At 55.3% G+C, this 24,621-nt stretch overlaps 1 protein-coding gene and 1 long non-coding RNA gene across 8 annotated transcripts in view; one reads left to right on the forward strand and one right to left on the reverse strand.

Annotated features, from left to right (window-relative positions):
- The window catches only part of PTPRS (protein tyrosine phosphatase receptor type S), a 133,213-nt gene extending 109,504 nt beyond the window's left edge, over window positions 1-23,709 (reverse strand). For all 7 annotated transcript variants that reach the window (XM_055251319.2, XM_055251317.2, XM_055251316.2 and 4 more), the window contains exon 1: window positions 23,562-23,709. The gene's annotated coding sequence lies outside the window, so the exon portion shown is untranslated. The remainder of the gene's footprint in view (window positions 1-23,561) is intronic.
- Window positions 19,227-21,695, forward strand: LOC129467062 (uncharacterized). The gene is made up of 3 exons (XR_010116549.1): window positions 19,227-19,452; window positions 19,589-19,675; window positions 20,134-21,695. It is a non-coding gene; the product is annotated as an uncharacterized lncRNA (long non-coding RNA).
- Window positions 23,710-24,621: the final 912 nt, after the last annotated feature.

Consider the following 24,621-nt stretch of genomic DNA (forward strand, 5'->3'; position numbering starts at 1 on the left):
AGGTGGAGGTTGCAGTGAGTCGAGATTGTGCCACTGTACTCCAGCCTGGGAGACAGAGCAAGACTCCATCTCAAAAACAAAAAACACAAAACATTACACAGGGAATGAGCAATCAGAGAGGTTGGGCAATGGCCACAAAATCACACAGCTAGGGAAAATGTGAGGGCAGGATTTGAATCCAGGACTAACAGAATCCTAGATTTTCCACCAGTCCAGGTAGCTCCTGACAGCACAAATTTTCCTAAAATAGGATAGGGCAGGGCAGGGCAGGGCCAAAGCAAACATCTCAAATAAGAGAACACAAACTCACACAGATCTTTAAATTAAGAGGGTGGGGTACGTGGTCCACCCAGAAATTAGTAAGGGGCCAGGAGCAGTGGTTCATGCCTGTAATCCCAGCACTTTGGGAGGCTGAGGAAGGTGGATCACCTGAGCTCAGGAGTTCGAGACGAGCCTGGCCAACATACTGAAACCCCGCCTCCATTAAAAATACGAAAATTAGGGCAGACGCGGTGGCTCACGCCTGTAATCCCAGCACTTTGGGAGGCCGAGGCGGGCAGATCATGAGGTCAGGAGATCGAGCCCATCCTGGTTAACACAGTGAAACCCCGTCTCTACTAAAAATACAAAAAATTAGCTGGGCGTGGTGGCAGGTGCCTGTAGTCCCAGCTACTCAGGAGGCTGAGGCAGGAGAATGGCGTGAACCTGGGAGGTGGAGGTTGCAGTGAGCCGAGATTGCGCCACTGCACTCCAGCCTGAGCAACACAGTGAACTCCGTCTCAAAAAAACAAAAACAAACAAACAAAAAAACAAAAACAAAACGAAAATTAGCCACGCATGGTGGCACATGCCTGTAGTCCCAGCTACTCAGGGGGCTGAGGCAGGAGAATTGCTTGAACCCAGGAGGCGGAGGTTGCAGTGAGCAAGATCATGCCAATGCACTCCAGCCTGGGTGAAAAGGTGAGAGTGTCTCAAAAAAAAAAAAAAAAGAAGGAATGATGGAATGATGACCGTAAAATGCCTGGAGACAGAATGAGGACAGGACAGTCTGCACCCCAGCAGGCCCAACAGCAAGGCAGTCTGGCCATGCTGTGTGACCCTGGGCAGGTGACTTGACCTCTCTGGGCCTCAGTTTCCTCATCTGTAAAATGGGTATAAAAGTCTCTTCCCTCCCTCACATGGCTGCTGTGAAGACTGAATCGAAAAGCACACGGAGCTGTTCCCACCACCTGAGAAGCAGCTGATAGACTGCAGATATTATTATTTTGGTGGTGATTGTTATTATTTGTTTTTATTTTTAAAGAGGGTCTCGCTGTGTCACCCAGACTGGCGTACAATGGTGAGATCATAGCTCACTTGCAGCCTCAAACTCCTAGGCTCAAGTGATCCTCCCGTCTCAACCTCCCAAAGTGCTGGGATTACAGGCGTGAGCCACTGGGCCCAGCTGATGTTATTTTTAAAAAAGTTTTTCTGGCCTAGCCTGTCAGGGTGTCCAGCACCCTATTTCCTTTGACATTGCTAAGTGAGAGGCCCACATTGCAATCTCTTGATCTGTTTGTATTCTCCATTTAACAGACGGTGAGTCCCTGGAGGGCAAGGGCCTGGCCTGCCCTCCCCTCCATATTTATCCCTGAAATACTGAGTTCTAGAAACTTCTAATGGAAGGATGGAAGAGAACGCATCAGCTCAGCCTGGCCACTAACCCCAGACATGGAAGGAAAAAAAGGAAGGACATTCTACCTTCAAAAGCCATCCCAAGGCCAGGCATAGTGGCTCACATCTGGGATCCCAGCACTTTGGGAAGCCGAGGCGGGCAGATCACCTGAGGTCAGGAGCTGGAGACCAGCCTGACCAACATGGCAAAACCCCATCACTACTAAAAATTAAAAAATTAGCCATGCGTGGTGGTGTGCGCCTGTAGTCCCAGCTACTTTGGAGGCTGAGGTAGAAGGATCACTTGAGCCCGGGAGGTAGAGGTTGCAGTGAGCTAAGATTGCACCACTGCGGTCCAGCCTGGACGACAGAGCCAGACCTTGCCTTTTTTCTTTTTAAAAAAAAAAAAAAAAAGCTATCCCAAATCCACTTGCTTCTTCTCTGGGGAGAAGAGGCACCCACCTCTGCCTCCACCTGGTCCATCCCTGGCATCGACCATGAGTATCTGAGTCAGGTCCCGTCCCTCCTCTGCCCATAGCCCCCCATAGCTCCCACCTCTCTCGGGCTCAAAACCCAGGTTCTCCCTGCAGCCCACAAGGCCCTACATGACCTATCGCCTCCTCTCCCCTCCCCATCACTCACTGGACTCCAACCACACAGGCCTCCTTGCTGTTCCTCCAACACGCCAGGCGTGGTCCTGCCCCAGGGCCTTTGCACACGCTGTGCCCTCTGCCTGGAATGCTCTTCCCCCACGTATCTACTTGGTTTCTCCTTACCTCCATCAGGGCTTTGCTCAAACATCACCTCCTCAATGAAGCCGTTCCTACAACCCCATTAAAAATTACAACCCTCATGCCTCCCTCTGAGTCCCCTTTGCTCCTTTACTGCTTTCTCTGATCACCCCTGATGTGCCATATATCGTATTTTGCCTATCATCTCTCTCCCTGATCCACAAAGCCATCCCTTTTATTCCTGCAGGGTCCCGGCACAGAGCCTGGTGGACGGAAGGCATCCGAGAAATCCCCCCAGATGATGGCAAGCGCAAAATCAGACGCAGTGGCTGCAGCCAAAGCAGCCGCTGAGACCCCGGAGGCTGATGGCGGAAGCTTCCACGCCTACTCCAGCTGGGGCCTTCCTGTCCCTGTTGGTGAGCCAGGCCCCTGCCCTCTGCCATCCGGCGGCTCAACACCTGCTGTGACACAGCAGGAAGCAGGGGCAGCAGCCAGTGCCTGTGGCCTTGGCCGGACAGGTCCCTCCAGCAGGTTTAATCCCTGCCCCAGTGGGAGAGGGGGATACACAGACCTTGAAGTCAAACACACAGGCTGACACAAGCACCGTCCACTTGGCTTATCCAGCTCCCGGGAAGGGGCCGGTGTAGGGACAGCCTGATAAACGTCTGGCAAATAAATGGATTTTTTTTTTTTAATTGAGATGGAGTCCGCTCTGTCACCCAGGCTGGAGTGCAGTGGTGTGATCTCGGCTCACCGCAAACTCTGCCTCCCAGGTTCAAACGATTCTCCTGCCTCAGCCTCCCAAGTAGCTGGGATTACAGGTGCATGTCACCAAGCTTGGCTCATTTTTGTATTTTTTTAGTAAAGATGGAGTTTCGCCATGTTGATCAGGCTGGTCTTGAACTCCTGACCTCAGGCGATCTGCCCACCTCAGCCTCCCAAAGTGCTGGGATTACAGGCACGAGCCACCGCATCCGGCCTGGATTTCTTTACAATCGTCACACCGTCCTCAGGCTGAGCCCAGCCCTGATTTGAGGGCTTCACCCTATGAACTCACTAGATCCTCCCAAGGAGGATGGGCGGTTGGGGTTATCATTATCCTCATTTCCCAGAGCAGGAAACTGAGGCCCAGAGAGGTGGAGTCATTGCTACTAAGGGACAGAGCCATCTGGCCCTAGAATCTGGTTTTGGCCACTAATCAACACAGTCTCAATGAATGAGAAGAATAAAAGAAGGGCCCGGTGCTGGCTCATGCCTGTAATCCCAGCACCGTAGGAGGCCGAGGCAGGAGGACCACTTCAGCCCAGGAGTTCGAGATCAGCCTGGGCAACATAACATGACCTCGTCTCTACAAAAAATTAAACAAACAAAAAAAAATTAGCCAGGCATGGTGGTGTGCACCTATAGTCCTAGCTGCTCAGGGGGCTGAGGCAGGGGGGTCACCTGAGCGTGGAAGGTCGAGGCTGCAGTGAGCTATGATCATGCCACTGTACTCCAGCCTGGGCAACAGAGCAAGACCCTGTCTCAACAAAGAAAAATAAAAAGGATACATCAAGGTAACAGGGAAATGTGAGTCATGTCGACGGAGCATTTCGACCTTAGGAAAAAGGCAGCTATGCTTCATCTCCCTGACGTCTCCCAACCCAGTGACATGGGCTCATTTTAGGGATAAGGAAAACTGAGTCCCTCAAGGGGGAAGTGATTTCCTGAAGGATCTACTGCCTAGAAGTGGCAGGCTCAGAGCTAATGCTAAATTCACTAAACCCTTACCCAGATCAATGACGGGGTCATTTCGCAGGGGCCTCAGTGCTGTAAGGAGTTTGGCTCGTGCCTCGTGAGTACCCACTGTGTGCCAGGCCCACAGTGGAAAAGTCTCAGATGTCTCATTTCCAGACAGGTAAACTGAGACTGAGAACTTCAGCTATTTGCCCAAGCCCTGAGATGTCCCCATTTTACAAACAGGTGAACTGAGGCTCAGAGAAATAGAACCATTTATCCAAGCACCAACATTGTCTCCATTTCCAGATGGGTAAACTGAGGCTGGGAAGTTCCGCTATGTGCCCAAGCCCTGAGATGTCCTCATTTTACAAACAGGTAAACTGAGGCTCAGGGAAATGGAACCATTTATCCAAGCCCCAAAACTGTCTTCATTTCCACATGGGTAAACTGAGGCTGAGTTCAGCTATTTGCCCAAACCCTGAGATGTCCCCATTTCACAAGTAAACTGAGGCTCAGAGAAATTTAACCATTTATCCAAACCGTGAAATTGTCCCCATTTCCATTTGGGTAAACTGAGGCTCAGAGAGGTTTCAACAGTTGCCAGAGGTCACACAGCCGGCAAGAGGCAGCACTGAGCCTCAAATCTGAGGCTTCCTGACCTGACAGGGAACTGCGGGCCCCACAGTCCGCGCCTGAGCTGGCGTTAGCCTTTAGCGGAAGCCCTCCCCAGCTCTGCACAGCAGACACCCTCGCGGCCGTGCCTTGCTGGAGTATCCACAGTGACACACAGCCCTGTTGGTGGCTGGGCTTTTTCAGGCTTAAAAGGGAGGTAAAATCACCTAACACCAGCTATATTTTTAAAAACCCCACAGCACTCAGGAGGCTGGCCCGTCAGCGCAGCACCACGTCCGTGGGCAGGCAGAGGCCCCGGAACTCGAGGACGTGGCTATTTTAAAGGGGCTATTTCTGGAGGCTGAGGTGAGAATGCGGGGGTGGGAGGAAGAAGCAGCCGCGGGGACCGACTCGGGCCCGCCCCGACTGGCCGACTCCCGGGTGGGGGGTGGTTAAGAGCCAGAACGTGGAAGCCACCTGCTCCCCACAAGCACTGCCTCCAGCCCGCAGAAAGACCTCAGGCGGCCGGGCGCAGTGCTTGCGCCTGTCATCCCAGCACTTTAGGAGGCTGAGGCAGGCGGATCACCTGAGGCAGGGAGTTCGAGACCAGCCTGACCAACATGGTGAAACCCCCTATCTACTAAAAATACAAAATTAGCCAGGCGTGGTGGCACGTGCCTATAAATCCCAGCTGCTCGAGAGGCTGAGGCAGGAGAATCGCTTGAACCCAGGAGGTGGAGGTTGCAGTGAGTCGAGATCGCACCATCGCACTCCAGCCTGGGCAACAAGAGCGAAATTCCGTCTCAAAAAAAAAAGAAAAAGAAAAAGAAAAAAAAGACCTCACGCATGTCAGAGCCTCAGGAAGAGCTGTTTAGGCAAAATGTATGCCTGGAGCCCTACTGTGTGCAGACGCTGCCATGGACATGGCGGAGGAGGAGAGAAGCAGATAATGAGTATGAAGCATTCAAGGCTGGGTGTGGTGGCTCACGCCTCTAATCCTGGCACTTTGGGAGGCCGAGGAGGGCAGATCATTTGAGGTCAGGAGTTTGAGACCAGCCTGATCAACATGGCAAAACCCCATTTCTACTAAAAATACAAAAAATTAGCTGGGCATGGTGGCGCATGCCTGTAATCCCAGCTACTAAGGAGACTGAGGCAGGAGAACTGCTTCAATCCGGGAGGCGGAGGTTGCATAAACCAAGATCGCACCACTGCCCTCCCGCCTGGGTGACAGAGTGAAACTCCGTCTCAAAAAACAAACAAACAAAAAAGCATTCGACAGAGAGATGGTGGCAAGGGCTCTGAGTCAAAGAGAGCAGAAGGGGGAAGACAGGAAACTAGGTGGCGAGGCAGGCTGCAAGTTTAAATAGGGTGATCGGGGAGGCCTCATTTAAAAGTGACCTGAGACGTGAAGGAAGTCAGGGAGGGAGCTGCTTGGGGAAAAGCATTCCAGGCAGAGGGCACAGACCGTGCAAAGGCCCTGGGGCGGGACCATGCCTGGCGTATTGGAGGAACAGTGAGGAGGCCCATGTGGCTGGAGCAGAGTGAGGACAGGGAGACAGGAAGGAGGGGACAGCAGGGAAGGGACGGAGCAGGTTGTGCAAGGCCTGGTGGGCTACAGGGAGGACTTGGGGTTTTCCCCCAAGAGGTGAGAGCCATAGAGGGCTACAGGCAGAGGAGGGATGGGACCTGACTCAAGAACTGAAAGATGTCATTGTGGGAAGACAGACTGTGGGAATGAGGGCTGGGGTCAAACCAGATCAGAGGTGACTGTGCTGGTCCAGGTGATGATGGGAGCGGACCAGGTGGAAGCAGAGGACGGAACAAAAATGGAAAAATGAAGGCTATGTGCAGTGGTACATGCCTGTAATCCCAGCACTTTGGGAGGCCAAGGTGGGTGGATCACTTAAGCTCAGAAGTTCAAGACCGGCCTGTCCAACGTGGTGAAACCCCATCTCTACAAAAAATACAAAAATTAGCCAGCATGGTGGCACGCGCCTGTCATTCCAGCTACTCGGGAGGCTGAGGCAGAAGAATCGCTTGAACCCGGGAGACAGAGGCTGTGGTGAGCCAAGACTATGCCACTGCACTCCAGCCTGGGCAACACAGCGAAACCCTGCCTCAAAAAAAAAAAAAAAAAAAAGAAAGAGAGAAAAAAAAGGGAAAGCAAGCTGGCCTGTGTACAGTACTCAGCACACGGTCCGGCACACAGTAAGTGCTCAGCATACATTGGCTTGTATTATTTTTAGGGTCTTAGGCTCTGTACTCTGAACCTGAAACCTGCTTCCCCTGGCAGGAACCTGGGGAGACCCAGGAGAAGACAGTGACCCCCGTGCCTGGGAGCGTTCTGCATATGGAATGGAACACAGTTTTCACTCTCATGTCCCTATTGGCCTGTCCCAGGCTGGAGGCAGCTGAACGGAGGAGGAGAGGAGAAGGAGGTAGTGACCCACGGGTTAAAGGGGGGACGCCCCCAGGCGTGTCAGGATGCAGCCCTGCCACAAAGCGTGGGGTCAGCCCAATCCTAGCTCAACTCTACTTGCTGTGTGACCCTGCACAAGTCACATCCCCTCTCTGAGCTTCAGTTTCCTTATCTACGAAAGTGGGGCAGTGGCTGTAGGCTTCTCACAGTGCTGTGCAGATTCAACAGGACCACGAGGCACTCAGCTAGAGTTGGGAGCCATGTCAGCACCCACCACACTTGGTCGTTCACCATCATCCTCATCCTTATGCTGTTTGGAAAACTTCGAGTCTGGGGTCTCTGGAGCACAGGGGCAAGAAGAGCCACATCCCCAGGAGAGCCACATCCCCAGAAGGTGTCCCAAGGTTCATGTCCTGCCACCGTTTGGATCCAGTTGAATTGCAAATGCCAGAAAAACACGAGCAAGGAGTGATTTCTCTTTTCACCTAAGGGAAGCTGCCAGGTTGGCCATTCAGGGTTATTTTGCCCTCCCTGACAATCACTAGGGCCCAGGCCCCTTCCATCTCTTTGATCCCCCATTCTTATCTGTGACACCTGCCTCATGGTCCAATATGGCTGCCTGAGCACCTGCCATCATCTCCATATTCCAGCTGACAGGTAGAGAGGAGCATGTGCCACTTCTCTTGAAAGACATTTCCAGAAAATCCTGCTTATTTACGCCACAGGTCAGCATTGAATCATACGGCACAGACAGCTGCAAGGTGCACCGAGAAATGTTTTCTTTCTCCCAGGTGGCCATGTGCCCAGATAAAAATTGTAAAGTTCAACTGCTATGGAGTGGGGGGATATGATGGGATATTGGGAGATCCCGCCACAACATCCCATGTGGGCCATGGGGCCAGGTCTTGGGTCTCAAACCAGTGCATCCGAGACATTTTAACCTGGAAAGAGAAGAGAGACGTCATCGGGGCCGGCCCCCTGCCTCCACACGACGACGGTTTCACTCATCCGAACATCCACCTCCCAAAAGACTCCAAGGTCAGAAGCAGTGGCCATGACCCAAGCACAGGCTCTGCCAAAGGCATCCCCAAGGACAGGCCCCCACCGGCAATCTGTGCTCCCCAAGCACTGGAGCTGAGCCACCAGGCACCCCCATTCAGCCTCCCTCCTGCCTACCGAGGACACCGGCCAATTCATCTCCTTCTCCTCAGTAAACAACTGTCAGGGAAAATAAATAGTTTTTAATAGGCTCATTAATCGAATTCAGGGAGAAATCACCTTCTCCCCAGGCCATGGGGAAGCAACGCTCAGTTCAAGAAATTCAGGCCGAAGGCAGAAGGGGCTCAGCCTCCCAGAAAGTCCAGGAGATGCCCCAAACAGTTCTAGCCACATTCAGTAACACTGGGACAGGCATGGTGGCTCACACCTGTAATCCCAGCACCTGGGGAGGCTGGGGCAGGCAGATCACTTGAGGTCAGGAGTTCGAAACCAGCCTGGCCAACATGGTGAAACTCTGTCACTACCAAAAATACAAAAATTCGCCATACGTGGTGACGCATGCCTGTAATCCCAGCATCTCAGGAGGCTGAGGCAGGAGAATCGCTTGAACCTGGGAGGTGGTGGTTGCAGTGAGCCGAGATCGGGCCACTGCACTCCAGCCTGGGCGACACAGTGAGACTCCATCTCAAGAAAACAAAACAAAATACTGACCCAACCAGCAAGGGGGTCATTCTGTGCCGGGCTTAAGGCTAAAAGCCTCAGGTGGGTGCTAGGATGCCTTAAACACCTCAGGGGTGCTCAGGCCTCAGCTTTCAGCCTGGAACAGACAGAGACAAAAGCAGCAAGAATTTAATGCCCTTGTTTTGCTCTCATCACATTTATTTTTAAGGCTGTACCTTCAAGGACATACCAGGTTTCCGTTCACAAGAGCGAGACAAAGTTTTCTCTCTTACGTTTTAAAAGAGAATGGGTTTAAACAAAACGTATCAAGTACTGGCTAGGCATGGTGGCTCATGCCTGTAATCCCAGCTAAACAAAACGTATCAAGTACTGGCTGGGCACAGTGGCTCATGCCTGTAATCCCAGCGCTTTGCGAGGCTGAGGCGGGAGGATCACCTGAGCCCAGGAGCTTGGGGCTGCAGTGAGCTATGATCGTGCCACTGCACTCCAGCCTGGGTGACAGAGTGAGATGCTGTCAAAAGAAAAAGAAAAAAAAAGAAACAAAATGAAGAAAAGAAAGGAAGAGAAGAGAAAGAGAAAAAGAGGAAGAAGGAAGGAGAAAGAAGGGAAGAGAAGGAAGGAAGGAGGGAGGGAGGATAGAAGTAAAGAAAGAATGAGAGGGAAAGAAAAGGAAGGGAGGGAGGGAGAAAAGAAGGAAAGAAAGAACGAGAGAGAAAGAAAAGGAAGGGAGGGAGGGAGGGAGAAAAGAAGGAAAGAAAGAACGAGAGAGAAAGAAAAAAAGAAAAAGGAAGGAAAGAAGGAAAGAAGCAAGCAAGCTAGCTAGTCCTTAGGCGATGGGGCGGCAAAGCACTGGATATAGAGTCCAAAGACCCTGCAGAGCGACCTCGGCACAGACCTAGAGAGTCAGAACTGACCCACCACACCTGCTGACACTGACATGACTCGGTTTCCCCACTGAGGCTGAGGTGGTCCAAGGGTAGCCCCGCCCGCACTCCCAGCCCAGCTCCTGCCAGCGTGGCAGCCTGCCCTGTGACTCGGTCTGCCCAGGGCTTGCCGTAGGTGCCCGCCAATCTGCTCTCCGCACTGCAGTGGGCACGCTCCAAGCGCAACTCAATACCCCGGACACAGCCACTCCCCAGCGCCCCCAAGCCCCATATGCAGGTCCTGCAACCTTGCTTCCAGAGGGCACTGATCATCAAGCTGTATTTTATGATATCTTAGCCAGTTTGGGCAACTTACTCCAAGCGTGTTTAGCATAGATCCTTCCAATACCGAGACCCTTCTACCCAAGAGACAGCCTCACCCCCATTTTGCAGACGAGAAAACTGAGGCCCTGGAGGGTGAAACCGCTGCCCCAGGATCACACTGAACGAGCAGCTCAGACATGATTCAAACTTGCACTGTTCAAATGCTAAACCCGATCCCTCAAAGATCCCCTGGCCCATTCCTGGTGAGCTCCTCAGTAACTTCTCCACCTGTCTGGCCAGACACACAGGGTGCCCAACATCCATCAGGCCTGGCTCAGTTCTTTTTGTTTTTAGAGACAGGGTCTCGCTCTGTTACCCAGAGTGCAATGGGGCATGATCATAGCTCACTGCAGCCTCAAACTCCTGGGCTCAAGCGATCCTCCCACCTCAGCCTCCTGAGTAGCTGGGATTACAGGTGCACACCACCACATCCAGCTAATTTTTTTACTTTTTATAGAGATGGGGTCTTCCTGTGTTGGCCAGGTTGGACTCGATCTCCTAGCCTCAAGCAATCCTCCCATCTCAGCCTCCCAAAGTGTTGGGATTACAGCCATGAGTCACCATGCCCGGGTACTGGTTGATTCTGAAAATCATCTGGCCCAACCATTGCACACTTTCTGGGGGTCCCCAGCCCCTTTGGGCCTCTCACTTTCTCCCCAGGAGACAAGAAATCTCACAGACTGTTTTAGAGTTGCCTGACCTCCTGACACTGGTCCTCAGACCCCTGGCTTAAAGCCAGTTACTCAGAGACATCACCCTCAAAGCCATTCCTTACCACTTCTTTTGTTTTTTTGTTTTTGTTTTTGTTTTGAGACAGAGTCTCACTCTATTGCCCAGGCTACAGTGCAATGGCACAATCTTGGCTCACTGCAACCCCTGCCTCCCGGGTTCAAGAGATTCTACTGACTCAACCTCCCGAGTAGCTGGGATTACTGGCACACACCACCATGGCCGGCTGTATTTTTAGTAGAGACTGGGTTTCACCATGTTGGCCAGGCTGGTCTCAAACTCCTGACCTCAGGTGATCCACCTGCCTCGGCCTCCCAAAGTGTTGGGATTACAGGCGTGAGCCACCGCGCCCGGCCCTTACCACTTCTTGCCAGACACTGTGGATATTCATCAGCTCAGAGAGGGTGAGCAAGTAGCTGAGAGCGCACAGCATTTCCGCTGGGAACCCAGTCTCCTGGCCTCCCTGCCCAAGGGCAGAGTGAGCTGAGCTATAAACCCAGCACTTCGGGAGGCCGAGACAGGTGGATCGCCTGAGGTCAGGAGTTCGAGACCAGCCTGGCCAACATGGTGAAACCCAGTCTGTACTAAAAATACAGCCAGCTGTGGTGGTGCGTGCCAGTAATCCCAGCTACTCAGGAGGTTGAGGTCACTGTGGCTGCCTCTCCCTGCAACATCACCCACTCCAAGTACTCTCAGAGCAGGACCAGGGGGCTCTTGCTGTGAGCTGCCGAGGCAGGGCTTTCCCCATCATTACCTGCCTGATCGAGGTCATTAGACGCGGCAATGCTGGTACACGCAGGCCAGGCGGCAGCTCCCAGGAGCCAAACGGGCTGATCTGGAGGGGCAGGTGAGGTGTGGCAGAGCTTAGGTCCTAAAGGGGTTGCAGACAGAGCGAAACTGTGAGGGAAAACAAAACGGGGTGCTGGAGGCAATGGCGGGGTAGGGTTGGCCTGGCGAGAAACAGAGCTCCCGGCAGAGCAAGGACAAAGGCCTGGAGGTGGGAACAGGAGGATAGGTGTACATGGAGTGGAACGGACAAAGCGGAGGGGAAGAGGAGGAGAGATGAGGCCAGCAGGCCACAGAGAGGAGTCTGAGGGTGCCATCCAGCGAGGGAAAGTGACTTCCCCAAAGTCACACAGCTCGTAAGGGGCAAAAACATATCCAGGCTGATAACATCTTTGCTCCCAACCACTGTGGGAAGTGGCTCTGGCTACATCATGGCCAATAATCCAGCTACAGAATTGCAGCCCCCAGTGCAAAATGAAACCGTGGGGTTTTCCTTGTTTAAAAATTATTAAGGCCGGGCGTGGTGGCTCACGCCTGGAATCCCAGCACTTTGGGAGGCCGAGGCGGGCAGATCACGAGGTCAGGAGATCGAGACCATCCTGGCTAACACAGTGAAACCCTGTCTCTACTAAAAATACAAAAAATTAGCCAGGAGCGGTGGCAGGTGCCTGTAGTCCCAGCTAGTTGGGAGGCTGAGGCAGGAGAATGGCGTGAACCTGGGAGGCAGAGCTTGCAGTCAGCCGAGATCACAGCACTGCACTCCAGCCTGGGCGACAGAGCGAGACTGTCTCCTTAAAAAAAATTAAAAAAAAAAAAATTATTAAGAATTTCCAGGTCGGGCATGGTGGCTCACGCCTGGAATCCCAGCACTTTGAGAGGCTGAGGTGTGTGGATCACCTGATCTCAGGAGTTCAAGGCCAGTCTGGCCAACATGCTGAAACCCTGTCTCTACTAAAAATACAAAAACTAGCCGCCGAGCTTGGTGGCACATGCCTGTAATCCCAGCTACTCGGAAGGCTGAGGCAGAATCTCTTGACCCCAGCAAGTGGAGGTTGCAGTGAGCCGAGATAGCGCTACTGCACTCCAGCCTGGGTGACAGAGCAAGACTCCATCTCAAAAAAAGAAAAAAAAAATTATCAAGAATTTCCAGACAGCATCAACAGAGCGTTCATCTAAATGCAGCCCCTTCTGATCGTGGGCCCCCGAATGACTGCAGGGGCCCCACGAAGCTGGGCCTGGGTGCAGCCTCCACGAGTGTAGAAAAGACATCGTGTACAGAAACACCACCTCTGTAAACCTGACAAGAAAGGGCTTGTCATTCCCAGTTCTCAACCCTCCTTTGTGCCTCAGTTTCCCCATCTGCAAGACAAGGGGACACCTGCCACCTCTCAGGGCAGTTCTGAGGATGAAATGAGAAAACACAGGGCCAGGCACACTGGTACTGGCGGCGGAGCATTAACGACCCCCACCACGGGGGACTTTCCGCCCGCTTGGGTTAGTTCTCCTCTGTTGCAGCTGTTTGGAGAATGTGGGTTTGAGGTTCCAACATCATCACCCCTAACGGTTCACGAAGCTAGGGGGAGGGAGGGTAGACTCATCTGGCTCCTCCTGTGCACCTTGGGCTCCTGGCCCCATTATCAACATGACACCATTGAATTCCCAGTGATGCAGCAGGCAAGACTCGTCCCCATTTCACAGATGAGAAAACCGAGGCTCAGGGGAAGGAAATAATGAGGTCATCTCACACAGCCAGGGAGGGCCTTTGTCAGGATCTGAACCTGGGGCATTCAGACCCCCAATGCCCTTCCCCAGCAGGGCCAGAGTCTGGGCTCCCAGGGCCAGGTGGGGCCAAGAGAAAAAGTCCTGGGACCTGGCAGCCTCTCTGCACCCTGCTGATACCTGGGAGGTGAAGCCAGCACTGTCGCCAGAAATCCCGGCAGTTCACTCTCTAGAATTCATCCGACAGGGGCAATTACCCACTTCCAATAATCAATGGGGCGGTGGAACCAGGACAGATGCGCAGAAGGAACCCATTAGCGATCTAAGTGTTCTGGCCCCGCAGACGTCAGGGAGTGTGTGGGGTGGACGCTCAGGGATAAAGGCACCATCTGCCTGATTTCTCTCGCTGTCTTGGGTCTTGAGCATAAGTCAGGGCTTCTTTTTTTTTTTTTTTTTTAAAAAAAGAGAAGGCCGGGCGCGGTGGCTCACGCTTGTAATCCCAGCACTTTGGGAGGCCGAGGCGGGCGGATCACGAGGTCAGGAGATGGAGACCACGGTGAAACCCCGTCTCTACTAAAAATACAAAAAATTAGCCGGGCGTGGTGGCGGGCGCCTGTAGTCCCAGCTGCTCGGAGAGGCTGAGGCAGGAGAATGGCGTGAACCCGGGAGGCGGAGCTTGCAGTGAGCCGAGATCACACCACTGCACTCCAGCCTGGGTGACAGAGCGAGACTCCGTCTCAAAAAAAAAAAAAAAAAAAGAGAAGGCCTTGCTCTGTTGCGCATGCTGGAGTGGAGTGGTGCAATCATAGCTCACTGCAGCCTCAAACTCTTAGGCTCAAGCAATCCTCCCACCTCAGCCTCCCCAGTAGCTGGGACCATACGTGTGCACCCCAACCCTTGGCTGATTTTTTTTTAAGTTTTTTGTAGAGATGAGGTCTCACTATGTTGCCTAGTCTGGTCTTGAACTCCTAGGCTCAAGCAATCCTCCCACTTTAGCCTCCCAAAGTGTTGGGATTACGGACTTGAGCCACCATACCTGGCAAAATCCGGGTTTCTAAATCTCAGCACAGTGGACATGAGGGTGGGGTCATTCTCTGGGATGGGGTCATCCTGGCCATTACACAGAGTTAAGTAGCATCTCTGGCTTCCACCCACTCCATACCAGAAGCACCCCCCAGACATGACACCCAAAAACGTCGCCAAGTGTGCCCAGGGGAGCAAAAGTGACCCTGGTTGAGAACCACAGCAGTACACTCAACGAATAATACTGGTAACCCGGGGGCTCCAGCCCTGAGAGCAAACGAGTACGCTACAGAAAGAACGAGGGATGGAGAGGCAGGTCCTGCCGCCAGTAGATAATTCACAGCCCTGCCCCGCGGGACAGCCGGCTTCCTTCTACGCAGCATTTAATTTAAATCAAGTTTATCATTATGACCAATATTAATATAATCAGAGCCAACGTTTATCGAGCGCGGACGCTGGCCCAGGCCCTGTTCTCAGCACTCTCTGTAAGCTATCACGCTGGTGCCGCTAAACAACTGCGGAGGTGGCTGGGAGTCTTAAACCCATTTCACAGGCCCAGAAACTGAGGCCCGTGGATGGCAATGGAGGTGTCAGAGGTCACGCAACTTTTCATTGTTGGGGAAGGGGTCAAAGTCCACGGTGGCCCTGGATTTCTGTACTACTGTGTCATGTTAATCCAAGGATGTTAAAATAGGGCAATTTTTTTTTTTTTTTTTTTGAGACAGAGTCTCACTCTATCACCCAGGCTGGAACGCAGTGGCATGATCCCAGCTCACTGCAACCTCCGCCTCCCAGGTTCAAGCGATTCTCCTGTCTCAGCCTCCCGAGTAGCTGCAATTACGGGTATGCACCACCACGCCTAGATAATTTTTGTATTTTTAGTAGAGGCGGGGTTTCACCATGTTGGCCAGGCTGGTCTCGAACTTCTGACCTCAGGTGATCTGCCCGCCTTGGTCTCCCAAAGTGCTGGGATTACAGGCGTGAGCCATCATGCCCAGCCAAAACTGGGCAATTTTACTTAAAATCTAGATTTCTGCTTTTCCTTGGAAAAACCAACAGATTTGGCCCTGGAGCTGTTCAGAGCTTCCTTGGAGGTTGAAGGAGACTTTTTGGCCCATACGACCCCCTGGAGCGGACACTCCAGCCCTGACAGGCGTTATGGTTTGAGAATCACACACCTGCCATGGCTTCCTGCCTCGGTTTCTCCCTTTGGACTGGTGAAAGGGGTCCCTGTCCATCCTCCTGCGCAAGGCCCAGCAGCAGGCAGGCAGGCGTGGCTGTGCGGTCTTGGGCAAGTTGCTCTCCCTCTCTGGGCCTTGGCCTGACAGCCGTTCCAAGAAGCATTTCCAACGTTCCAGGTTTTCTGTTGATCCTGATGTTGGCAGCCCAGCTCTGTCGGCTTTCAGAGAACTCTGGCTGCACATCTAAAAAATGCAATTTGTTAGACGCAGTGGCTCACGCCTGTAATCCCAGCACTTTGGGAGGCCAAGGCAGGCGGATCACTTGAGATCAGGAGTTTGAGACCAGCCTGGCCAACAGGGTGAAACCCCATCTCTACCAAAAATACAGAAATTAGCCAGACGTGGTGGCGGGTGCCTGTAATCCCAGCAACTTGGGAGGCTGAGGCAGGAGAACCACTTGAACCCGGGAGGCAGAGACTGCAGTGAGCTGAGATCACGCCACTGTGCTCCAGCCTGGCGACACAGCAAGACCGTCTCAGATAAATAAAATAAAGTAAAAAATAAATTAAAAATACCAATTCGCCAGGTGTGGTGGCTCACACCTGGAATCCCAGCACTTTATGAGGCCAAGGCAGGCAGATAGCTTGAGCCCAGGAGTTCGAGACCAGCCTGGGCAATATGGTGAAACCCATCTCTACGAAAAAAATGAGGCCAATAATAATACAAAAGTCAGCTGGGCATGCTGGTGGACACCTATAGTCCCCAGCTACTTGGGAGGCTGAGGTGGGAGGATTGCTTGAGCCCAAGAGTTAAGACACTGCAGTGAGCCATGATGGCATCACTGCACTCCAGCCTGAGCATAACAGTGAGTCCTGTCTCACACACGCGCGCACACACACACACACACACACACACACACACACTGCGATTCGAACTCCTTGGGGTGGGGGGACCTGTGTGGTCTTCCCCAGCTAAAGTCAACTCTCCTTGTTTGTGCCCCCCTCACCTCCAGCCACAAAGCAGTAGGTGCCACTCTCAGTCTTTGTCCCTGGTGCCCCCCACACCTGTTCATCTGTCTCCACTCATGATAGAGGCAATGTCAAAGCACCCATTTTACAGATCAGGAAACTGAGGCACAGAACAGCTTTATTACTAGCCCAAGCCCCACAGCTGCTTAGATTCTGGCTCCCAAGTTCCTTAGCAGCAGGTTTCCAGCAATCCTGATGGAATGAATGAGTGAACTGGTGAATATTCGAATGAATGCATGCATGCTCGCTCGCACATCATGCTTGTCAACCGATCACTTTCCTGAGTGCCCATCAAATGACTGCTGTCAAAGCCCCAAATCCCCCCAAACTCCCCCCTTTGGTGATCACTCGGGCCCACCAGGGGCTCTGGAAGTTGGGAGCCACATCTGGAGTCTCTGGAGTGCCCGGAGCTCCCAAGGCAGCCACGTGTCCTCCCTGTCCACCATCCGGGCCCCCCTATGGTTCAGCTCCCGCCAGGCGCCCAGTCCTGCCGCAGAAGTGGGGCGGCCTTGATTAAGCAGCCAGTGAAGGGGAACGCCCCAGTTTGCAGTGGCTGAGTCATCCTGACATCTCCCTGGTGCTGGACCCCATCGGGGGGCTGAGGGCGGGGGCGGACACTGGAGAGCCCCTCTTGGGCGGGTCCTTCAACATATCAACGTAGCTCCCATGTTGTCAAAAATAATAACAAAAACAGAGTAGAGGCAGCGGCTACATTCTAGGTGCCGTTCTGGATCTGCGCTTACACACGTTAACTCATTTCTTCCTCCTAACAATCCCTCCAGTTGGGCACTGTTACTCTTCTCAATAGACAGATGAGGAAAATGGAAGCACAGAGAGGTTGAGCAACTTGCCCCAGGTCACACAGCCAACAAGTTGGCAGAGCCGGGATTTGAACCCCGTGCAGCCTCAATCCAGCATCCTTGCTCTTAACCTCTGAGAAAAGGCAGTCGAGAGCCCTGGGGTGTGTGTGGGGGGCGGGGGGTTATCTCTGTAGCGATTTAGGTGGTCCCCTCAGCAGACGGACTGCTATCCAAACCAACATCCTTGACAATCGGGCAGAGCTCCTTCCAGGCGTCAGGAATCCAGGTTGTGGCAGCCAACAGCTTGTGGGCTGTGTGAAGTGACCTCAGGCCAGTGGAGGCCCCTCCCTGTGCCTCAGTTTCCCTCTCTGCAAAATAGGGCTCAGATCACAGCAACTCCGCTGACAGGGGATAGCAGGTTGGAGGAGACGAGGATGCTACTGACTTGCTTACTTAGCAGAGGGCCTGGCACGGGGCGCCAACTCTAAATAGTTGGAGCAGCTGTTATTATCCCCCCGACATCCCCTCATTTGCTGATCACGGGGGTTAATTATAAGCGGCATTAAATTATACACACAGAGACGCGCCAACCTCGCTTCCCCAGAACCCCTGAATTTCCGCTAACTCTCAATTACCCACGTGACAGCGCGACGATGGGCCATCCTCCCAGCCTCTCTCCCCACAGCCTGCCTCATCCGAGGGTCCCAGGCTTCCAGAGCCGTGGCTTCTCCGCCCGCCGAATACCCGTCTGGGCGTCCAGGAGCGGAAGGAAGGATGCATGCGACTGACAGCGGACGCGTTGAGAGCCAGGGGAGGCGCGTTACTCACAGCATTTCATGTCAAGGCTCGCCGCGACGTGGACTGCGACTGTACTGATCTTAGAGATGAGAACACAGAGAGGTCAGGCAACCCACCCTAGTTTGCACAGCTCAACTGGGGCCGGTGGCTCAAGTCAGAGCTCTGACCTGGAACCCAGAGGGGGTAACCTCATTCTGTAAGTGAGGAAGCTCCTGCACGGAGAACTGAAAGGACAGAGGGGAAGTCATCCAGGAAGGAAGGAAGGAAGGCAGGCAGGTGAGATCTAGGAGAAAAAGGAGAATTTTCATTTCTCCAGGTGGAGGGAACAGGAGACACCTGGCCCTTCCTACAACGGGCTTATGGCAAAGATCAAAAACAACTTAGAAGGAGCAAGGCCACCCAGGTAACATAGAGTACGAGACGAACTCTGTTCCCATGAAACGGGACATTTGTGATCCAGCCCCAGTTACGGCGATGGGGACGGGAGGAGGGAGTCCCCATGATCCAAAAATCCAAGCTCTGAAGCCCCAACCAGGGTGGGATCCGTGGGAATCAGAAGGAAACAGGAAGCCGCACAGAAACCTGGGTTTATTTTCAGATGTGGAATATCCCCTCGGCCTCCGCGGGGTGCCGAGTGTGCCTTGATTCCGGGGAACAGAAGAGGGGATTCCAGGGCTAGCCCAGAATAGCACCAGCCCCCAGGTCCAGTCTGGCCAGGCCACGATGTTGGGGGACCGGCAACTCCATGGAGGAGGAAGAGGAGGAGGAGGAGGAAAAAGAAAAAGAGAGAGAGACAAAAATAAAGCGATGTGAAAGTGGAGGGCCTGTCCGTGAATCACTCCTACCCGTTAATTTTCGCCTTTGCAGAAGTGTAAGCCAATTGATTTTTCAAATTCCCCACACACAACCCCCTCCCCAGCGCTTCTCAAATATCAGCCAGAGACAAGACAGAAATGGTACGCCGGGGGTTTTTTTTTCTTCCCTTTTTGGTTGAGAGTCTTTTCTTTCTTTAAAGGAAAAGGGGGGGCGGGGGGAAACCACACACTCCACACTCTTGAACCTCAGGGTTAGAGACACCCGGGTGTCACCTGTTTCCTAGACATTTTGGGGCTGCCACTGTCTGTGTGAGACAACAGCCACCCTTTCCCTCGATCACATCCCCTATGCTTCACTTCCTCTCTCCGTGGTCCCCCTTCCTCAATTCAGAATGTCACCTGGTGATAAGATGACATGCATTTGAGCCTCAACCACCTTCCGGCACCCCCTCTCCTCTGCCCCTCAAGCCACAAGCCGAAAGCCGGCAGCTTTCCGATTCCAGAGCAAGGTAAGGTGTGAAGATGACAAAATTCACAGTTTAAAAAGCCCTTGAAACCTTCAAGCCCCAGATACATGCCTTTGTCCGTGAACCCATGGTGAATTTTTGGTTTTTTTTTGTTTTGTTTTGTTTTGTTTTATATCAGCTTGCCACAGGAATCCTGCGAGGAATAGCAGTTAGGTCTTAATCTCCTCTCCTCCTGTCCCCCCCGGAGGCTAAGCCACTCTGCCTGGTGAGCGGTGGAGGGTGGGGCGGCGGGGGGTGGTCTCTTCAAATTCCCCTCCTTGGGCATCTTTTGCCGCAGGGAAGGACGGAGGAAGGGCAACCTGCACAGGCTTTGCCTGAGAGGGGTTCTCATCCTCCTTGCAAATTCTAAGAGGACGCCCACCCATTGGAAGGTGAGCCAGGAGCCTGCCCTGGATGCAGAGGAGAGCTGGGGAGTGCCCCTTTCTGGGACCCCTGCCTCCTTCCAGAAAGCACGAGACCCTCCCAGAAGGGGGCCACAGCGGTGGGCACAGCGCCCGCCAAACCTAAAGCTCATCTCAAGATCTTCCCGTGGCTCCGACCGACTCTGCAAATGGAGCCTAATGGGTAGCAGGGGGAAGGAACTGCTCTCAGCCGAAAAACATTAAGCTTTGTCAATTATCCCCCAAACCCGCTGGGTTTATAAATATCCCTTTTTATTTTTAGGATTTTCCCTCCCGCTCGCCCCCATCCCGAACTCTCTCCCCGCCCCGCTTCTTTCCCCACGCACACGGCGGCTGCACCGTCACAGAAAGCAGGTGAACGCGGGGCCACGGGGCGCTCGGGTAGAAATGCCACGTCGCGCCACCAAGTCACACCGTCCCTGCCCGTCCCTGCCCGTCCCTCTCCAGCCATCCCGCTAACTACTGTATTGGGGCCATGCAGCCGCTGGAATAATCAGCGAAGCCACAGGTCTCCCCGTCTTGGCAAGTGGAGGTGAGCGCTGCCCTCAGACATCTGTGAACCGCTGTTCAACGCCAACCCTGAAGGCAGAGGGGGAAACCAAGTCACCTCCCAGACAGACGTTTGATGAGCAGAGATAGATTTGCCTCTAGACTGGTACCAGGGCTGGGAAACCCAGGCAGAGCCCCAGGCTCTGTGTGACCCAAAGAAGAAAAAAATAGGTGCACAGTGATGGCTCCAGGTCTGCCCACCCAGATGCTACCACGAAATCCCTGGCATCCACGAAGCTTCCCCCTGTTCCACGGTGGAAACTGGGGGAAAATGGACTTGTGTCTCCAAGCAGGGTCCATGGACACTGGACGATGCCTGAAATCCCCTGGAAGGCAGGGAAAAGGCGCACTGAACGCTCAACCGGGGTATAACGAGTGATTTTTTTTTTTCTCTGCTGGCAGCAGGCAGGAACCTGGGGTTTGAATGTCCCCTTCTCCGTCGCCACCTCACGCAGACTTCAGAGGCTCTCAAGGTTTCCTGGTGAGGGGGAAATCATCCCCGGAGCTGACCTGCCAACCAGCAGCACCCTCCAGCGCCACAGCCGGGCCACACCAAAATGACCTGTCACCCATCTCCTGCGGGGAGTGGGGAGCGGGCCAGTCCACCGCCTCTCGGGACGGCATCTGGACGACCACTGACAGTACCAGTCTCTGTCACCCCCTGGGGGCATAGGGGCGATGTCATCGGCCAGGGTGGCAGAAATAGAAAAGTGCGTGAGCTCACCAGGCAGCCTGGGTCTCCCGCGACGTTTTGTTTGCCTGAGCCCAATTAGAACAACTCTCAGGGTGATGCAGTATGGCGGGTGCTGGCCCCCAGGGGGCTGGGAGGCCTAGCCCCCATGCAGAAGTGCACCGTCATGATGAGGGTGTCCCCCGGGCCTGGGGAACAGGGCAGGACCCTGCTTTCTGGAGGGGAAGAATGAAGACTCCGCCAGCCTGCCAGCCAGAAAGAGATGCCCCACGGAAGGCTTTGTGGAGGGCAGCAGGGGGGTGGGGGGGATGCCCAGGTGGGGACTCAGTCAGGCCCAAGCTGGGGGGCTGTGGGATTTGAGGGCGGGAAGCAGCCGCCCCCAGCCCCAGCTGCCTGCCTTCCACCGCCAAAATATCAGCTGGCAGAGAAAGAAGAGCAGAGGGACAGAAGGCAGGCGCGATTGGCAGGGGGAGGGGGCACAAAGGAAGGGACCCTGGGAGAGGGAGGGGACTTATGCAAATGGCAGATTCGACCAAGTCCCTAGGCCATTAATAAACGCTCCAGCAGCTGCCGCTGGTATCTCAGGAGCAGAGGCGCGGGCTGGCTTCCTTCTCCCGGGCGAAAGGCGGCAGAAAGAGGGAAGAAGGACGCCCCAGACAAAGAGGCGCCGTCACCCCCTGCACCCCAAAGGCAGCAGCGATAGGGGGGCACCCAGAGGAGGCCAGAATCCCAGCAGCCAAAGTCCGGGTGGTGGCGGACGGGAGCCCGGAGCGGGTGGGTCCCTGTCCTTGGGACCCTAGGGGTCTCTTCCTGCCTCCTCCCGCTTCTAGGTATTATCCCTACTGCTCAGCCGGGACTCGGACACCTCGGACACCCCGGACACCCGCTTCACCAGCCGCGGCTGCCGGGATGTGTTTTTAGGGGCTCGGCCAGAGGCAGGAGGACCCCATGCTCAGAAGGGGGCTCCCCTAGGTTGTGACGGGGGGGGGGTAAGGGGAATCCCAGCTGAGCCCAGAAGGGGGAGGCAAGGCACCCCCATGTGGCGCTGGAAGGTTTGTTAATTTGGGGGAATGAGGTCCCAGGAGGTGACTAGATTTGAAGAAGGGTTGCAGAGGAAGGGGCGTTCTTGGAAGCTGCATATTTAGGGACCCACGAGAAGACGATTTGAGATTGGGGAAAGAGGGTCAACCGAAGGAGGTGGTCCCAGATTTGGGGCGGGGGGTGTGGTTGAAAAAAAGAATCCCAGTTTGTGGGAAAGGTTCCCTAATTTGAGAATTCTGGAGAGAAAGCAGCCAAAGGAGAGTTCCCCAATTTGGGAAGGGGGGGAATTGGTGGGAAATGTCCAGGATTTGTAGGGGGAGGTCCGAAGAGAGGATCTTAATTTTAGGAGAGATTCCCATAAAGAGCGGTGAACTTGGCCGCAGCCCGGCCGAACCCTCGCACTCACGGCGCGGGCACTCTAACCTGAGGGGCTCCCCTCAGGGCACGCCCCGCGCCCCCTTTAACCCGGTGCCGACGGCCCCGCCCCCGGGATGACGTCACCGCCCCTCCCCCTCGCAGCCCCCAGGGGGCTCCCGGGGAGTGCGGAACTCGCGGGGCTGGCGGTTCCAGGGGCGGCTTCCCCACTCTCGGGATCCCCACGGGGCCCCCAGCGCGGAGAGGAGACTGGGGTGCTGGGCGTGCGCGTCTGCCTGCCAGAGCCCCGGGGCTGGGGGCTGAGGCTCTCCCCTGGGTGGGGAGGCTGGAAGGGGGCGCCGGGGCCGCAGAAGGGTGGGGCAATGCCCGAGTGCCGGAGGGGCGACCTCCCATAAGGCAACGACAGGGCCTGGAGTGCGCCAGGGGAGACGGCGTAGACTCGGGGGTCTCCAGGGGAGGGGGATCTAGAGAGGGAAGGCGGCGGGCGCAGCAGCCCTGGAGCCACCCCGCCTCGAGCCACCCGTCCCGGCTCCTCTCCGCTCCGGGGCGCCCGCACGCCCCCCATCCTCCGGCACAGCGCCCCCTGCCTCCAGGACCCGCCCGGGGACCCAGGCCGGGCGCCGCCGGGGCCGGCACCCGCTCCGCACACACGCGCGCCCCCCTCCGCGCCCCTGCCCCGCCCGCAGCCCGGGGTGGTGCAGCCGGCGGCGCTGGGCAGCTTCCAACGCCGCGCTCCGGGCGCTTCCAGCCCAGCCCCCTCCCACGCCGCGGACGAAGCCCCCCAGCCCCGCCTGCCGAGCGCCCCCAGCGCGGCCCCGGCCCAGTCCCTCGGGGCATTGTCCGGGCGCAGCTACCGGGGCGCAGCGGCTGGGCGTGCAACTGGCTGCAGCCGAGCATCCTCCGAGCACAATGGCCGTGCAGGCTTCCCCGGCACAAAGCCGGCGCGCTGCCCACTCGGCTGCCTCCAAGACCCCCCTTGGAGCGCCTGCATTTTTTTTTCCTCGAATCCATGATTTTTTTTTTTTCGGCTTTACCTGGAGGCTGGCTGGGCTGGGCTCCCCCGGCTCTGCCCCGCTTCACATCCTGGCTGTTGCATGGGATCCGAGCGGAGCCCGAGCGCCAGCGGCTCGCGGCGTGCGCGCGCCGGCCGGGCTACCGGGCGGGCGGCGCGAGGACACTCACTGCGGCTCGCGCTCCCCTCGCGCCGGCTCGCGCGCCCCCCCAGCCGGTGACGTCATCCCTTCCGCCAGCGCCGCCGCCGCCGCCGCCGGGTCGGGGGCAGGGCCGGCCCGTGCGCGTCACTGCGCAGCCGTGCGGCCGCCACGCCCCCCCGCCAATGGGACTGCACAGCGCGGTCACGTGGCCCCGGGGTGGTTAAAGGGCCGCGAGAGCACGTGGGGCGCGGGGCTTCGCGGGACACGTGGGCGGCTGCGGTGGTGGTGGTGGTGGGGGTGGGGGCGGCGGCGGCGGGAAGGGCCCCTGGGGCTACTGTCCATGCGAGAGCCCTGGCGTCCTGGGTGCAAAGAGCATGGCACTTTCTGTGCGCTGCTCTAAACTCTGCCAGGGCTCCCCAGTACCCTTGGAATAAAATCCCGCCTCCTCTCTGCAGCTCGCCGTTTCACATTGGCGTCCACTACCCTGTCCCCTCCCCCCCGCCATGTCAATGCTCCAGAAAAACCAGCTGCTCCTTCTTTGCTTTTTAAGAGATGGGGTCTGCCACCTAGGCCTCAGTACAGTGGTATGATCATAGCTCACTGCAGCTTCAAACTCCTGGGCTCAGGTGATCCTCCCGCCTCAGCCAGCTTCTTACAGTTCCTCTAACGAGCATCCAAGATCTTCCCCTTCTCATCTTTACAATTTCTGCTCAAATAAGCAGCGCCTGGGAGAAGCCCTCCCTGACAACAGCTACCAGCCACTCCCCACTCCACTCTATCCCATTATCCCGGTTTTTTGTTGTTTTTTGTTTGTTTCTGAGTCGGAGTCTCACTCTGTCGCCCAGGCTGGAATGCAGTGGCGTGATCGCGGTTCACTGTAACCTCCGCCTCCTGGAATCAAGCTATTCTCCTGTCTCAGCCTCCGGAGTAGCTGGAATTA

The sequence above is a fragment of the Symphalangus syndactylus genome, chromosome 17 (genome assembly GCF_028878055.3).
Source record: "Symphalangus syndactylus isolate Jambi chromosome 17, NHGRI_mSymSyn1-v2.1_pri, whole genome shotgun sequence".
NCBI classification, from domain to species: domain Eukaryota; kingdom Metazoa; phylum Chordata; class Mammalia; order Primates; family Hylobatidae; genus Symphalangus; species Symphalangus syndactylus.